The sequence below is a fragment of the Schistocerca cancellata genome, chromosome 7 (genome assembly GCF_023864275.1).
Source record: "Schistocerca cancellata isolate TAMUIC-IGC-003103 chromosome 7, iqSchCanc2.1, whole genome shotgun sequence".
NCBI lineage: Eukaryota > Metazoa > Arthropoda > Insecta > Orthoptera > Acrididae > Schistocerca > Schistocerca cancellata.
The window spans coordinates 534,370,590-534,377,127 of record NC_064632.1 but is presented as its reverse complement, the minus strand read 5'-3'; positions in this window follow the sequence as shown (position 1 = coordinate 534,377,127).

The window sequence follows — 6,538 nt, the reverse complement described above, 5'->3', positions numbered from 1 at the left end:
TTCAACAATCCTCTGCAGGTCATTCTGCAAGTTCGTACCGTTTCTGGCGTTGCTACTCTGTTATGGACTACAGCATCATCTGTGAACAGTCTTAAAGAGCATCCGATAGTTTCTACTAGATCATTAATGTATATACTGCAAAGAATGACGGTCCTATGACACTTTCTTGTGGTACTCTGGAAAATACCTTTACTTCTGTCGATTTTGCTCTGGTTCATAGCGCTGTACAGGAGACCAAGTCCGTGATGAACGCTAAACAGTTGATGCTACAGGGTGACAACTGTTGGACTATATGAACAAAAAGTAAATTAGTTACAAACTACGGCTTGCACACACTTTATTCAAGAAGAAAACCTGGCTACCGATATTAAGCTTTAGGTTATGGTATGTTCGCTATGCCTGCCATCATTGGCCGCGACGTGGCGCAGACGAATATCGAAATTCTCCATGACCCGCTGAAGAGTGGGAACATCGATGCTGTCGACGACCTACTTAGTTTTCAACTAAGCAATGGTTTGGGGGTTATTCCTGCACACTTTATCTTGAGTCCCACGTAAAGGAGGGGCATGTGTTCAGATCAGGAGAATATGGCGGCCAATCGAGGCCCATACCAGTGGCTTCTGCGTACCCCAGAGCCAGAATGCGGTCCCCAAAGTTCTCCTCCAGGACATCGGGTCGATCTCCATCTTGCACGAACCACCGTCTTGCCGAAATCAGAATGACTATGGATAATGCGGATTAAATCATGTTCCAGAACCTTCACGTGCCATTCTATAGTCACCTTGCCATCAAGGAATATCGTACCGATCATTCCGTGGCTGGTCATTGCACACCACTCAGTCATCCGTTGAGGGTGAAGAGATTTTCGATAGCGAAATGCGGGTTCTCAGTCTCCCAAATGTGCCAATATTGCTTATTGATGAACCCATCCAAATTAAAGTGGACGACAACAACAAGCCGAGTGCGCATGCGCATACTAATTCCCAACATGTACAGCAGCCAACCTCGCAGTTCAAGCGTCCTAACGCAAACTGTTCAGGCGTTAGGGCGATTATAATTCATATAGTTCAATAACTGTCAGTCTCTTTGTGCCTAATGCTAGGAGAGCAATGAGGTTTGTCGTGTTACAAGTGACTCACTTGGTAGCATTGCCTTCGTTCAAGCGAAACAACGAACACTGGTGGGGAACCTCAGAATTACAACTTGTTCTACACTCTGACCAAACGTGACCAAGTGGGGATATTGAACAAGTGTGGCTGTTTTTCTGTATCACCAACATGGACAATTGCAATGAATATGGATGATATGATACTCTATGGTATTCTGCGGTTTGAATTCACTCTGTTATTTAGCAGCAGCATTGATTTGATTTTGTAAATGATACTGACGATATTATACACATGTATAATGCATTATTCATACTACAACTTCTCCCGGATAATTATTTTGTTCAAATTGCACAAGAATTCCACCTGACGTAGTGCAATAATGTTGACTGTAAGTTGTGTTCATATCACTAAAGTTACAGATCGTACATCAGAGCTTTTATATATAAATTTTTTTCGATGGATTTAATTATTCTTAGCAAACTGATCATGAAAAGGAACCACAGAATACCATCCGCATACAACACTGACGTATGCTACCAGAAATATTTTCCTCCGTGATTCGTGCGTAGTTTAATTTTGGCCTCATACATCAGCAATGAAATCTTGTTCAACAATAAATACCATCAGCACTGTTCTTAGAAAATGCAGTCTGATTCGAGTTCAGTACCACCGGTGGCACATTTATTTCTTACACATCGGAATATTGTTTGGAGTTTCAAGAAATATAAATTTGCCGCTGTGATAAAAGTTAAGATGGCGGCCAACAAAAGATAGAGGATTTCTTTTTTAATTAACATTTTTCTTTGCTCAATAAATAATTAATCATTTAAATTGATGACCCCAATAAAAAAAATTATTAAATTGTTTTGCAAATTAGTTTAACACAAACCCATGCTACACTCCTGGAAATTGAAATAAAAACACCGTGAATTCATTGTCCCAGGAAGGGGAAACTTTATTGACACATTCCTGGGGTCAGATACATCACATGATCACACTGACAGAACCACAGGCACATAGACACAGGCAACAGAGCATGCACAATTTCGGCACTAGTACAGTGTATATCCACCTTTCGCAGCAATGCAGGCTGCTATTCTCCCATGGAGACGATCGTAGAGATGCTGGATGTAGTCCTGTGGAACGGCTTGCCATGCCATTTCCACCTGGCGCCTCAGTTGGACCAGCGTTCGTGCTGGACGTGCAGACCACGTGAGACGACGCTTCATCCAGTCCCAAACATGCTCAATTGAGGACAGATCCGGAGATCTTGCTGGCCAGGGTAGTTGACTTACACCTTCTAGAGCACGTTGGGTGGAGCAGGATACATGCGGACGTGCATTGTCCTGTTGGAACAGCAAGTTCCCTTGCCGGTCTAGGAATGGTAGAACGATGGGTTCGATGACGGTTTGGATGTACCGTGCACTATTCAGTGTCCCCTCGACGATCACCAGTGGTGTACGGCCACACCATGATGCCGGGTGTTGGCCCTGTGTGCCTCGGTCGTATGCAGTCCTGATTGTGGCGCTCACCTGCACGGCGCCAAACACGCATACGACCATCATTGGCACCAAGGCAGAAGCGACTCTCATCGCTGAAGACGACACGTCTCCATTCGTCCCTCCATTCACGCCTGTCGCGACACCACTGGAGGCGGGCTGCACGATGTTGGGGCGTGAGCGGAAGACGGCCTAACGGTGTGCGGGACCGTAGCCCAGCTTCATGGAGACGGTTGCGAATGGTCCTCGCCGATACCCCAGGAGCAACAGTGTCCCTAATTTGCTGGGAAGTGGCGGTGCGGTCCCCTACGGCACTGCGTAGGATCCTACGGTCTTGGCGTGCATCCGTGCGTCGCTGCGGTCCGGTCCCAGGTCGACGGGCACGTGCACCTTCCGCCGACCACTGGCGACAACATCGACGTACTGTGGAGACCTCACGCCCCACGTGTTGAGCAATTCGGCGGTACGTCCACCCGGCCTCCCGCATGCCCACTATACGCCCTCGCTCAAAGTCCGTCAACTGCTCATACGGATCACGTCCACGCTGTCGCGGCATGCTACCAGTGTTAAAGACTGCGATGGAGCTCCGTATGCCACGGCAAACTGGCTGACACTGACGGTGGCGGTGCACAAATGCTGCGCAGCTAGCGCCATTCGACGGCCAACACCGCGGTTCCTGGTGTGTGCGCTGTGCCGTGCGTGTGATCATTGCTTGTACAGCTCTCTCGCAGTGTCCGGAGCAAGTATGGTGGGTCTGACACACCGGTGTCAATGTGTTCTTTTTTCCATTTCCAGGAGTGTATTTTCAACTAGAAGTACAGACGAAGTTGCCATATAATCGCAACTAACAATGGCTGCGCTTCTTGCAGCTATGATAAAACAATTAATACAAAATTATAATTAAAAGAGGAAGTTATTTTTCAATAATTAATCATAAATAGTTTTAACGCATTTGGCTCTATTTTCTTTTTTTACCATCAAATGAACATGAAAGTACAATAATATTACATTAAATGTTTTTCATTCAACAGACCTCAGATCGATACGCGTCTTGCGTCGGCGACGTACATCAGAAGAAGACGCCAAAAGGGTACAAAACAAAAGAAAAGAATGACATAGATTAACAAAGAATGTGAGACAAATATTGTCTCTGTTTTACTAAATTATCATCTTTTTAAGAAATAATTACATATCTGAATGAATACTATTGAGTTACGTAATTCCCCACACGTTCATATTCCACTCGTGGATGTTATAACATTTCAAGAAACTGTTTTTAACGCAGACATATTCTGTTTCTGCGTTTTTCCCATCGGTAATGTGGTGATGAAGAGAAATAGAAAAGGTACTCTAACACGGAAATAAAGCGTTTCCGAACCCAAGTCCGTATAACAGATTTTATTTCATTATGTGTGAAGCATGTTTACTGAAAGTTTGTCCATGAGATTTTGTTACTGTCTGTGTAATAATGAGTCGCGAGATGTCGTTTGGGAAGAGCACAGCGCTATAAGGCAGCCAGTTTGCTCTGAGCACTGACGAGTTCTCCTTGGTAGCCTTCATTCGCTTAATGTCAAGTACTCTCCGTGAGTGACGTCTCAGTTCTCAAATTCCTATTTAACCGCCTCCCACCCCCCCCCCCCTCCGCCAGCCCTCGCCCTCGCTTCGGAGTGGCAGGAAGAGAGTCTATCTCTGCTTAAACTGCCAGAAGTACTCCCGTTAAACAGCGCAATCCCTCACAGAGCGGAACGGTACGGCGTCGTCGTCAGCGATCTTATTATTCTCACCCGTGACGTCACTGGCTCTAGTCGGGAGGGGAAGCCCCGCAGAGTTCACAGGGGCCAGCAGCGCCGCCAGTGACCCCTCGGCGCGCCTCGGAATTAATAAGAGTTTTCGCTTGAGGAGGCAGGGCGCTGGAATTGTAAGCGGGAGAGAAAGAGCGAAGGAGGGGTGGCGCGGTGTTGTTGCAGGGCGGCGTGAAAGCACGGAAGAGGGGTGGGGAGCGTGGGAGGAGAGAGAGAGGTCGGTGGGAGGAGTGGGGGGAAATGCGGCGACGAGGGGCGAGGGGTTCCGGAGATTTAGATGCGCGGGGCACGGGGGCGACGCAACTAGACGTAGGGGCGACATTAAGAGGGTCTTCCCGAGAAGGAGCCAGCGCTGAAGCGGTCGGAGGTAGGAGAGCAAGAGTCAGGGAATTATGGGTGACACTCGCGGGGGAGGCAGGGGAAGCTAATTCGCCCACTAAAGAGGAGAGGAGCTTTGGCAGCGGAAGAGGCGCCACCGTCTTGAAGATCTGAGACTACCGGCCGGAAATCGTGTGAGCCGCGCCTTTTGTCTCGCTATAATTAATTTTACACATGTACCACTTTCTAGAAGTTCCATAAGTCGTGCTTTGTATGATAACTGCATACAAACTCAATTCGTTGAAACGTGAGACCATGGCCCAACTGTTTTTCAAACTATACTCATAAGTCTGGTCTTATAAATTCGATCTGCAACAGAATAGCAAACGCCGTAGACGCACAGCACGGCTATCAGCATCTCCTATTGATGAACCACTAAATCTTTTTTTGCGTAGTCCTGTGCATTAGGTTCGATTTGAAGAAAAGCCCTTGCTGACTGCTTTCCTTATATACTTTACTTGTTTTTTGGAACTACTCATTAAACTTTAAGCCTTACTTAATACTTGCCTCAGTACTTGCTGCAATACACCCAAACACTGCAACAGTCTAGCAATATATAAGAAAGGTTCTTCCCAATTGAAATTATTTAGTGGATTACAGAAATGGCAAAGAATGAAAAATCTTACAACTGCTTGAAATAGACTCAAAATATTTTTAGGTGTTTAATCACGTCATTATGAAACACTAAATTAACACAAAGCCTACATTTATTCTGTCTTAAGGTGGATGTAGTGGATTTTGGTCCAAAAAATCGTTTTTTAAAAAATATTGCTTTGTTGGGAAATACGGAAGCGTCCGATCCCACCCATTTGCTTTGACCCATGATGTCACAAATATGGCGAAAACGACCATAAACCACGATTCCAATATGGCACATATAAAGTCGTTACGTACATATTATGAGGACGAAAAATACATCGAAAAACAAACACACACAGGTTCCACAAAAAGCCTAATGACACTAACGGGACAAGAGCGGGAAATGGGGTGTTTGTGGGTGGGGACAAACTAAATATAAACAAATTTAGACACCCACCCCCATACAAAACCAAGCAAGACGATGAAAAAAACCGACGTCACAAAACTCCCCAAATACCACTAAACACAATATCATCTGGAATCGAACACTTCCCTTGACCAATATAGCTCAACAGCAGCTCCCGATCGCATAAATTAGGACCTAACACTTCCCTTGACCTATATAGCTCAAAAACATCTCCCGATACCAATACCAACATTCACAGCCATACATTGGGATCGCATAAATTAGGACCTAACACTTCCCTTGACCTATATAGCTCAAAAACATCTCCCGATACCAACATTCACAGCCACACATTGCGATCGAAGACTTACCTTGACCTGTTATCCTTACGACATCTCCACATACAGCCGTCCATGCTCCGAGACGCCGGAACTTAAAATAAGCCTCATTTCTTCACGACATACTGAACACTTCACGACTTCATCCAAAAATCCGAATAGTTGGAGAAATTTTATTACAGACAACGCACTGTCCCCCATCATAGCCGCCAACCTAAAATTGTTGACCCTGTCAGTCATATCCATACCTACCAAAGACATAAAAAAAAGCAATTTACCAAAATTCACACACGACGCCATACTCGCAAACTAAACCAAAAACCTCACCTAACACACCACCAGTGAGCACCACCGATCGCATCAAAATGACACCTACAAACACGCCACTCTCACAAACTAAATTCCGCGCCGTCGTGACGTCACACAC